Below are 11,455 nucleotides of genomic sequence, written 5' to 3'. Positions count from 1 at the left end.
GTGTGTTTTTTTCCTATTGAGTTTTATGAGTTCTTTATATACTTTAGATATTAATTCCTTTTTGGATCTATGGTTTGCAACTATTTTCTCCCATTCTGTAAGTTGTTTTTTTTCTGTTCAGAAGCTTTTTAATTTGATGTAGTCCAACTTGTTTACTTGTACTTTTGTTGCATGTGCTTTTGGTCTCATATCCATAATATCATTTCCAAGACCAATGTCAAAGAGCTTTCTCCCCTATGTTTTCTTCTAGGTGTTTTACAGTTTCATGTCTCACATTTAAATCTTTACTCCATTGTGAGTTAATTTTTGTGAATTATTGAATAACGGAGATACAGGACCAATTTTATTTTATATTATTGTATGTGAATATTCCGTTTTCTTGCATCATTTATCATAGTGATTATCCTTTCTCCATTGAGTATTCTTGGTTCCCTTGTGAAATATAAGTTGACCATAAATACATGGGTTTATTTCTGAGATCTCAATTGTGTTTCATTGATTTGATGTTTGGTTTTATGTCAGCACCAAACTGGGTGGTTACAGTAGCTTTGTAATATGTTTGAAATCAAGAATTGTGATCCCTCTAGCCCCGTATGTCTTTCTCAGAATTACTTTCATAGTTCAGAGTATGGTGTTTTGTTTTCATATACATTTTGGAATTGATTTTTCTATTTCTGTAAAAAAGCCATTGGGATTTTGATAGGGAGTGCATTGAATCCATAAAAGTGAACACTCATAAATGTGAACATGAAATATTTTACATTCATTTGTATCTTTAAACTCTTCCATCAATGTTTTATAATTTTCATTATATAGGTCTTTTACTTCCTTGATTTAATTTATTTCTAAGTATGCTAAAATTTTTGATGCTATTGTACATGGAATTGTTTTCTTTATTTTCCAGATAGCTCATTTTTAGTGTATAGAAATGAAACTTATTTTTGTATAATGATTTTTATCTTACGAACATACTGAATTTGTTTGTAAGTTTTAACATTTTCTGGTAGAGTCTTCAGCATTTTCTCTATATAAGATCATATAATCTGCCAGTAAAGAGAATTTTAATTCCCCTTATCTGATTTAGATATTTTATTTATTATTCTTGTCTACTGGCTTTGGCTAGAAATTCTAGTATTATTTTAAATATGAGTAGTGAGAGTAGAGCTCCTTGTCTTGTTTTTGATATTAGAGAATGAGGCTTTAAAATTTCATCATTGAGTATGCTAGCTGTGGGCTTGTCATATATGCTCTTCATGTTTCTTTTTTCAACCAAATTTGTTGAAAGTGTTTTATCATAAAAGGACATTGAATTTTATGAAATGCTTTATCTACATCTACTAACATGATCATAAAAAGTTTATCTTTATTCTAATAATATAGTTAATCGTATTATTTACTTGTGCATGTGAACCATCCTTGGAGCCAGAGAAAAATCCCGCTTGATAATTGTGTACAATGCTTTCAATGTGAAGTTGAAACCGGTTTGATAATATTTTGTTTAAAATTTTGCATCTATATTATTAAGGTAGAGCTGAACTCAAAATGATTTGAGGAGTGTTCCCTCCTCTTCAGTTTTTTGGTTGTATTTGAGAAAATTGGCCTCAATTAATCTCTAAATGTTTGGTAGCGTTCACCAGAGATGTCAGCTGTTCCTGAAATGTTCTTTGTTGAAAGATTGTTGATTAGCCCTTCAAAATTCTTAGTTGTTGCTACTTTTAGATTTTCAGTCTTCTTAATTCAGTAGTGGGAATTTGTATGTTTTTAGAAATTTACCCATTTATTTTGGGTTATCCAATTTGTTAAAGATAATTGTTCATCGTATTCTGCTTTGATCCTTTTATTCCTGTGGTATCACGTGCAATGTCTTCCCTTTCATTTCTGATTTTATTTACATTTTCTCTCTATTTTTAGGCAGTATAGCTAAAGATTTGTTAATTTTGTTTATCTTTTCAAAAAGTGAGCTCTTATTTTTGTTGATTTTCTCAATTATTTTTCTGGTTGCTATATAATTTATTTTACTGTAAGCATTGTTATCTTCTTCCTTCTGCTACCTTTCAGCTTAGTTTGCTATTTTTCTAATTCTGTGAGATGTAAAATTAGGTAGTTTTATTTGAGATTTTTCTTTTTTCTTAATGTAGTTGTTTATCATTATAAATGTCCCTTTTAGAAGTGCTTTTGCTGTATGCAACAAGATTTGCATGTTTCAATTATTTTGTTTCAAGGTATTTTTTAATATTCCTTTTAATTTTTTCCATGTTTAGTTGTGTGTGTTTAATTTCCAAATATTTGTTTATTTTTCAGTTTTCTTACTTTTAATGATTTCTAGTTCCATACAGTTGTAATCAGAAATCATACTTGGTGTGATTTCACTTTTAAATTGCTAAGACTTCTTTTGTGATTGAACATATAATTTATTCTAAAAAATATTTTATTTACTCTTGTAAGAATATGTATTCTGCTGCTTTTGACTACAGTGTCCTATATCTAAGTCCTTTTATTTCTTTTTAATTATTTCTATTGTTCAAAGTATTACAGAGGGCCCTACCTTTCCTCCCCCATTGATCCCTTCCACCCTGCATCCATCCCCTCCTTGGGGCCTTCTACACATTATTGTCTGTGTCCTTGGATTGTGCATATATGCATATAAATTCTTTGATTAATCTCTCCCCACCCTCTCCCCCCACACCACCTTCCTTCTGAGATTCGTCAGTCTGTTCCATGCTTCTATGTCTCTAGATCTATTATGTTCATCAGTTCATGTTGTTCATTATATTCCACATATGAGTGAGATCATGTGATACTTGTCTTTCTCTCACTGGCTTATTTCACTTAACATAATACTCTCCAGGTCCACCCATGCTGTCCCAAAGGGTAAGAGGTCCTTCTTTTTTACAGTTGCATAGTATTCCATGGTGAAAACTTACCAAAGCTTTTTTACCCACTCCTCTATGGATGGGCACTTGGGCTCTTTCCAGATATTAGCTATTGTAAATTGTGCTGCTATGAACATAGGAGTGCATAAATTTGTTCTGATTGGTGTTTCAGGTTTCTTAGGATATATTTCTAGAAGTGGAATCACTGGGTCAAATGGCAGTTCCATTTTCAATTTTTTGAGGAAACTCCATACTGTTTTCCATAGTGGCTGCACCAGTCTGCATTCCCACCAACAGAGTACTAGGGGTCCCTTTTCTCCACATCTCTGCCAACACTTGTTGTCTGTTGATTTGTTGATGGTAGCCATTCTGACAGGTGTCAGGAGATATTTCTTCTGACAGGTGTGAGGAGATATCTCTTCTGACAGGAGTGAAAGGATATCTCTTTGTTGTTTTAATTTGCATTTCTTTGATGATTAGTGACTTTAAGCATTTTTTCATATGTCTCTTGGCTATCTGTATGTCCACTTTGAAGAAGTGTCTCTTTAGGTCTTTTGCTCATTTTCAATTGGATTGTTTGTCTTCCTTTTGTTAAGTTGTATGGGTTAAATATATATTTTGGAAATTAACCCCTTTTCAGATGTATCATTGGCAAATATGTTCCCTTTCATTTTGTTGATGGTTACTTTTGCTGTGCAAAAGCATTTTATTTTGACGGAATCCCATTTGTTCATTTTCTCCTTTGTTTCCCTTACCCTAAGAGATGTATCTGCAAAGATATTGCTACCAGAGATGTCTGAGATTTTGCAGACCATGGTTTCTTCTAGGATTTTTGTGGTTTCATGACTTATATTTAACTTTTTTATCCATTTTGAGTTTATTCTTGTGTATGGTGTAAGTTGGTGGTCTAGTTTCATTTTTTTTTTTTTTTTTTTTTGGTCATGTACCTGTCCAAATTTCCCAATACCATTTATTGAAGAGATTGTCTTTACTCCATTGTATGTTCTTGCCTCCTTTGTCAAATATTAATTGAGCCTAATGGCTTGGTTCAATTGCTGGGTTCTCTGTTCTGTTCCACTGATGTATATGACTATTCTTGCGCCAGTACCAAGCTGTTTTGATCACAGTGGCTTTGTAGTATAACTTGTTATCTGGTATTGTGTTGCCTCCAACTTTGTTCTTTCTGAAGATTGCTGTGGCTATTCGGAGTCTTTTGCGGGTCCATGAAGATTTTTAGAATATTTGTTCTAGACCTGCAAAATATGCCCTTGGTATTTTAAAAGGGATTGCACTGAATCTATAGATTGCTTTTGGTAGTATGGACATTGTAATGATGTTAAAAACCCCAGTTCATGAACACAGTATATTCTTCTAGTTGTTTATATCTTCTTATATCTCTTTTTGCAACAACCTGTATTTGTCACAGTACAGGTCTTTTACCTCCTTGTTTAAGTTTATTCCTAAGCATCTTAATTTTTTTGTTGCAGTGGTAACTGGGATTATTATTTTAGTTCCTCTTTCTGAGAGTTCATTACTGGTGTATAAAAATGCCATCGATATCTGGCTACTAAATTTATATCCTGTTACATTGCCAAATTCACTTATTAAATCTAGTAGTTTTTAATGAATTCATTTATTAAATCTAGTAGGTTTTTTTAGGATATTTAGTGGAGTCCTTAGGATTTTCTGTGTACAATGTCACATCATCTGTAAATGACAGATTTAATTCCTCCTTCCAAATTTGGATGCTTTTTATGTTTTTTATTGTCTGATCACTGTGGCTAGGACTTTCAGTACTACGCTGAATAAGAGAAGTAAAATTAAATATCCTGTCTTGTGCCTGTTTTTAGAGGTAATGTTTTAGTTTTTGCCCACTGAGTATGCTTTGTCTGTTGGGTTGTCATATATGGCATTTATTATATCGATGGATAATCTTTTAACTCCCACTATGCAGAGTTTTTATCAAAAATGGGTTTTGGATTTTGTCAAATGCTTTTTCTGCATTTATTGATATGATCATGTGACTTTTTCCTTTCAATTTGTTTATGTGATGTATCACATTTATTGATTTGCTAATATTGTACCAGCCTTGCATCCCTAAAATAAATCCCCCTTTGTCATGATGTGTGATATTTTCAATATATTGCTGGATCTGGTTTGCTGATATTATGTTGAGGATATTAACACCTATGTTCATCACAGATTTTGGCCTGTAATTCTCTTTCTTTGTAGTGTCTTTATTTGCCTTTGGAATTAGGATAATGCTGGCTTCATAGAAACAGCTTGGTAGTGTTCCTTCCTCTTGGATTTTTTGGAAGAGTTTGAGGAGGATAGGTGTTAGTTCTTTGAATGTTTAGTAAAACTTCCATGTGAAGCCATCGAGGTTAGGTTTTTTGGGGAAGTTTTTCTATTACTGTTTCAATTTAACCAGCTGTTATTGGCCCATTCCGGTTCTCTGATTTTTCCTGACTCAGCTTTGGAAGATTATATTTTTCTAGGAATTTGTCCATTTCGACCACATTCTCTAGCTTGTTGGTATAGAGTTGTTCATAGTGTTTTCTTACAATCCCTTGTATTTTTGTGGTGTCAGTTGTTACTTCATCTCTTTTGTTTATGATTTTATTTATTTGGGTCCTTTCTCTGTTTCTTGATGAGTCTGGTTAAAGTTTCATCCATCTTGTTTGTATTTTCATATAACCAACTCTTGGTTTCATTGACCTTTTGTAATGTTTTTTTAGTCTCTACGTCATTTATTTCTTCTCTGATCTTAAGTATTTCCTTCCTTCTACTTCTTCCAGCCTTTCCTTATTGTTCTTTTTCTAAGTCTTTAAATTTTAGAGTTAGATAGTTTATTAAAAGTTTTTCTTGTTTTTGAGGTAGGCCTGTATTAGTATGTACTTTCCTCTCAGGACTGCTTTCTCTGTGTCCCATAGATTTTGGGTTGTTGTCTGTTCATTTTTGTTTATTTCCAGTAAGTTTTTAATTTCTTCCTTGAGTACATTCGTAACCCATTCATTGTTTAATAACATACTATTTAGCCTTGTGTTTGAATGTTTTTGAGGTTTTTTATTATTGTTGACTTCTAATTTTATGCCATTGTGATCAGAGAAGATGCCTGATATGATTTCAAACTTCTTGAACTTGTAGAGACTTGTTTTGTGTCCTAACATGTGGTCTATCTTTGCGAATGTCCCATGTGCACTTGAGAAGAATGTATATTCTGCAGCTATGGGGTGAAATGTTTTATAAATATCAATTAAATCCATCTGATCTAGTGTGTCATTTATGGTGATGATTTCCTTGTTGATATTTTTTTGTCTGGGTGATCTATCCAGTGAAGTCATTGGGGTGTTAGAGTCCCCTACTATCACTGTGTTGCTGTCAATCTCCCCAATAAGGCCTCCAGAATTTTTAAAATAAATTTAGGTCTTCCTATATTGGGTGCCTATATATTTATCAGGGTTATATCCTCTTGTTGGATCAAGCACTTTAGTAATATGTAGTTACCTTTATTGTCTCTTGTTATCACCTTCAGTTTGAAGATTATTTTGTCAGATATGAGTACTGCTACCCCACCTTTTTTTTTCCATTTACCTTTGTATGGAATATTTTTTTCCATCCTTTCACTCTCATACTGTGTGAGTCTTTTCTTCTGAGGTGGATCTCTTTTAAACAGCATATAGTTGTGTCATATTTTCTTATCCATTCAGCTACCTTATGTCTTCTGATTGGAGGATTTAATCCATTTACATTTAAGATTTTTATTGATAGCTACTTATTTATTGTCATTTTAATTCTTTATGCCTATGTTTCTCTCTTTCTCTATTTCTACTTCTTATTATAGCAGCCCCTTTAAAACTTTTTGTAATACTGATTTGTTGGTGATAACTCCTTTAGCCTTTTTGTTGTTGTTTTTGTTTTGTCTCAGAAGCTCTTTATTTCACCATCTATTTTGAATGATAGCCTTGCTGGATGGAGTATTCTTGGTTTCAGGTCCTTGCTTTTCATTGCTTTGAATATTTCATGCATTTTCCTATTGTCCTGTAGAGTTTCTGATGAGAAGTCAGCTGACAGCCTTATGGGAGCTCCTTTGTAGGTAACAGATTTCTGTTCTCTTGCAGCCTTTAAGATTCTCTCTTTGTCTTGAATTTTTGGCCTTTTAATGATGATGTCTGGGTATGGGCCTCTTATGGTTCTTCTTACTTGGGACTCTCTGTGCCTCCTGACCATGTGTGACTTTTGCATTTACCAGGTTAAGGAACTTTTCTGCCATTATTTCTTCAAACAGGTTCTCTAACCCTTGCTTACATTCTACTTCTTCTGGTATTCCTATGATGCAAATATTGTCACATTTCTTGCTATCCCACAGTTCACTTAAAATGTCTTCCTGTTTTTTAATTATTTTTTTCTTTTTGGTTTTCTGATTGAATGATTTTTTTTCTACATTATCTTCTAATTCTTTTAGCCAATCCTCAGTTTACCCTAATCTGCTGTTTGTTCCTTAAAATATATTATTTATTTTTTAATTTCATTCTTATTTTCCTTCATAGTTTCCACATCCTTCCTCATGCTGTTGAGTATCTTTACAATCAATATTCTCCACTCTATATCTGATAGATTGCTTATCTCCATTTCATTTAGCTCTTCTTTTGGAGAATTCTCTTGTTCTTTCATTTGGGGTTTGTGTTTCTTGTTCCTCATTTTGTCTGTTTGTGTTTGTTTCTATGTATTAGGTAGATCTGCTAGGATTCCCAGTATTTTTGGAGAGTCTATGGTGCAGGTCAATGTCAGATGCTGTTTGTGACTGGCTTTGGGTACCCTATTCATAGCTATCAACAACTCACAGGTTATAACTTTTTCTGCTGTGGCTGTGTGTGTTTGGAATGGATCAGGATGCACACCAAGGTCTGCGTTTCCAAGCCCTGGATCTAGAAGCAGATCAGACAAAATCTCAAAGCACCCAGTAATCTTTGTCTGCAGGTTGTTAATCTGAGTCTGTTATTGAGCCTCAGGCTGTAGAACACAGCAAGGGGTAAACTCCACATGGTGGGGAGAGAGGTTTTCCAATAGGTGGTGCAACTGATTCTCCCCGTGGCAGGTGCTGCCAGGATGGTAAAATGTTGCTTGAGAAAGATGTCTTCTGCAGTTGAAAATAGTGTATAAAGTCCCCTACTATTATTTTACTGTGTTTTCCTTTCTTCAGTTCTGTTAGTATTTGCTTTATATATTTAAGTACATAAATTTTGGATACATTTACATTTATAATTTTGATATGAATACTTTATCATTGTATAATGACCTTCATCTTTTGTAACAGTTTTTTACTTCAAGTATATTTGGTCTGATATAAGTATACCTACCTCTGCTCTCTTTTGCTTTCCACTTTCATGGAATATCTTTATCCCTTCACTCATGTCCTTGCAGCTAAAGTGAGCTTTTTGCAGTCACCATATAATTGGGTCTGGCTCTTTTTTTCTCCATTCAGTTGTTCTATGACTTTTGATTGGAAAATTTAATCCATTTCTTTAATTTTTTATAATATGTTTTTATTGATTTATTTAGAGAGAGAGAAAGGAAGGGGAATAGAGAGATAGAAACATCAATGAAAGAGAAACATCACATTGATTGGCTGCCCCCCCCTCGACGTTCTTCCTACTGAGGATTGAGCCTGAAACCCTGGGCATGTGCTCTGACCAGGAATACAACAGATGACCTCTTGGTTCATTGGTCAATGTTCAATTACTGAGCCACACCATCCAAGCTAATCCATTTATTTTTAAAGTAATTATTGATAGGTATTAACTTACAAATGTTATCTTATTAATAGTTTTCTGGCTGTTTTACAATTCCTTTGTTCTTTCTTTTTTCTTTTGCTGTCTTCCTTTATAAATTGATGATTTTCCATGGTAGTATGCTTTGATTCTGCTCTCTTTATTTTTTCATAAATCTACTGTACGTATTTACTTTGTTGTGGCCATCATGAAGTTTACATAAAACATCATAACTGATAACAACTGAACTTTAATCACATAGAAAAAGCATACCCTATTTTTGTGACCCATATTTTTCTGTTTTTTGATATAATTTACATATTTTAGATTGTTATTTATTTTTTTATTGTTTCTCTTCATTGATAAATGGAAAGGATATCACTTATCACCGCTCAATTTATCCACCTCCATCCACATTGAGTATCTATTAACAAATTATTTTAACCATTTTTTTAATGCTTTTGTCCTTTAACTTTTATACTAAAGTTAAATAATTTACACACCATCTTATATTTGTCTGTCCTCAATTTTATCATATACTTACAATCACCAATGTGTTTTATATTTTCATGTTTCTAAAAAGCATCCTTTAATTTAAGCCTAAAGAGCTTCTTTAAATATTTCTTGCAAGTTATGTTTATTGGTGATGAACTCCCTCAATATCTTTTGGGGGGAGGGGGTCTAGGAAAGTCTTTCTCTCTCCTTCATTTCTCTTTTTTCTCTTTTTAAAGAAATGAACTAAGCTACTTTTATTTTTTTTTAAACAGTACTCATAAAATAATGAATGCTTAGTTGGTTTAATGACTATGTCCTTATATATGAAATTATTTGGTCTTTAAAAAATAATCTGAGAATCAATATATCCTCTTTAAGTAGCTAAATATATTTTCAGATCACAACTTTTTTGATGCTTCAATTTCATCCCATATTGCAGCTTCAATTTTTAAAGTATCATATTCCATCATCATATCAAACTCAAGCCACAACTGACCTCACTTCTGAACTTCTTTCATTTGCTCTTTAGTTAAATAAAGATAAAATCTGGTTTCATTAATATTATATTAAATTTTGGACACTCTCAGAGTTTGGACCAAGGCTTAGCTTAGACTTCATTTTTACTTTCAGCTGATTAACAAGAATTTATTTGCTATGTTTTTGTACTATTGGGTTCATATTAACATCAAAAGTCCTGTATTCAATAATAGCACCTAAGTATAGCTAGTTGTCATCTAACCATTTCTAAAATTTGACCACTTGAATCTCCTGGATTTTGGAATTATAGAGTTCAAAACAAATCTCAACACATTGTCCTTTGATAGTATTCCTAAGAATAAAAGTAGCCCCAAGTACTGTTCTTGATCTTTGGATGCCAATCCACAGAAACTGGCTTGTTTTTTCATTGGCATATGGGTTGGCTGTAGTAACATGAAGAGTGCTTCCAACATAGAACTCTGGAGCTTGGAATGCTTTTTTCATTTCTAACATGCCTTTTTTTCTGTTTAAACTATCAGAGGATTTGTTCTTCCTCTTGTGGGAATAAATTCAGGACTCAAGAACTAGGTTTCTTGGTGCATGAGGTGGCACTTATCCATAATGGCTGGTTTTGGAAGCAGCTGGAATGTTCTCGGCTGGGAAGGTCCAGTGCTCTGCTATCGCCCTTGCCACTTACAGGCTATCAGGTGACAGAGGCCAGTGCAGAGAGAAGTATTCTCGCTGCTGCAAGCTCGGTGTCAGGCCCATTGCTGCACAGCCCTCTGCAATGGAGGCCACCATGCCTACTTGCACTTTTCCTTCATTTCTGATGGGCAACTTTGGTGTGCAGAATATTCTTGATTGGCACTTTTGTTTTTTGTTTGTTTTCAGGCCTTTGAATATATTGTTCTACTCTTTCTTGGGCTATAAGTTTTTGCTGAGAATTCCACTCATAGCTTTATGGGGGTTCTCTTGTATGTGAGATTTTTAAATATATATTTGTATTTACTTTTAAACAGTGTCATTACAATGTGTCTCAGAGAATATCTTCTTTTCATGTCTAATTTTATCCTGGAATGTAAAACTCTTTTTAATTAAAGTATAGTTGACATAAAATATTATTAGTTTCAGGTGTATAACATAGTGAGATTTCACATTTATACACCTTACAAACTGATCACCACAAAAAGTCCTCTATCCATCTGTCACTGTACAAAGTTATTGTGATATTGACTGTATTCCATAGGCTGTACTTTACATCTCCATGAATTATTTATGTTATAAGTTTATAGCTCTTAATCCCCTTCATCTTTTTGCTCACATCCTCACCACCCAACCCTCTGGCAACTATCAGTTTTTCTGTATCTATGACTCTGTTTTTGTTTTTTGATTTGTTCAGTTTTTTAGATTCCACACACAAGTGAAATGACAAAGTATTTATCTTTCTCTGACTTATTTCACTTAGCATAATACCCTCTAGGTCTATTCATGTTGTCACAAATGGCATGATTTTACTCTTTTTCATATCTTCACTTCTTTTTTATCCATTCATCTATTGATGAACACCTAGTTTGCTTCCATATCTTGGCTATTGTAAATAACACTGCAGTGAACACAAGGGTGCACATATCCTTTTGAGTTAGTGTTTCATTTTCTTCAGATAAGCATCCAAAAGTGGAATTGCTGGGTCCTTCTGTGTGTCTTGTTATAGCCTTTGTTTTGAAGTGTATTTTGTCTGATATAAGCATTGCTGCCCCAGATTCTTTTTTTGTTTGTTTCCATTTTCATGAAATATTTTTTTCCATCCTTTTTCTTTCTATCTGTGTGTGTCTTTCAATC

General features: G+C 33.3%; 1 pseudogene; it reads right to left on the bottom strand.

The window, feature by feature from the left end:
* Positions 1-9,537: 9,537 nt before the first annotated feature.
* LOC107537235 (large ribosomal subunit protein bL19m pseudogene) lies at positions 9,538-10,417 on the bottom strand (annotated as a pseudogene).
* Between the last annotated feature and the right edge of the window lie 1,038 nt (positions 10,418-11,455).

The sequence above is a fragment of the Miniopterus natalensis genome, chromosome X (assembly GCF_054644295.1).
Source record: "Miniopterus natalensis isolate mMinNat1 chromosome X, mMinNat1.hap1, whole genome shotgun sequence".
Taxonomy (NCBI): Eukaryota; Metazoa; Chordata; class Mammalia; order Chiroptera; family Miniopteridae; genus Miniopterus; species Miniopterus natalensis.
Note: the sequence above shows the minus strand (reverse complement) of the source record. Positions and strands in the feature narration are given on the sequence as shown.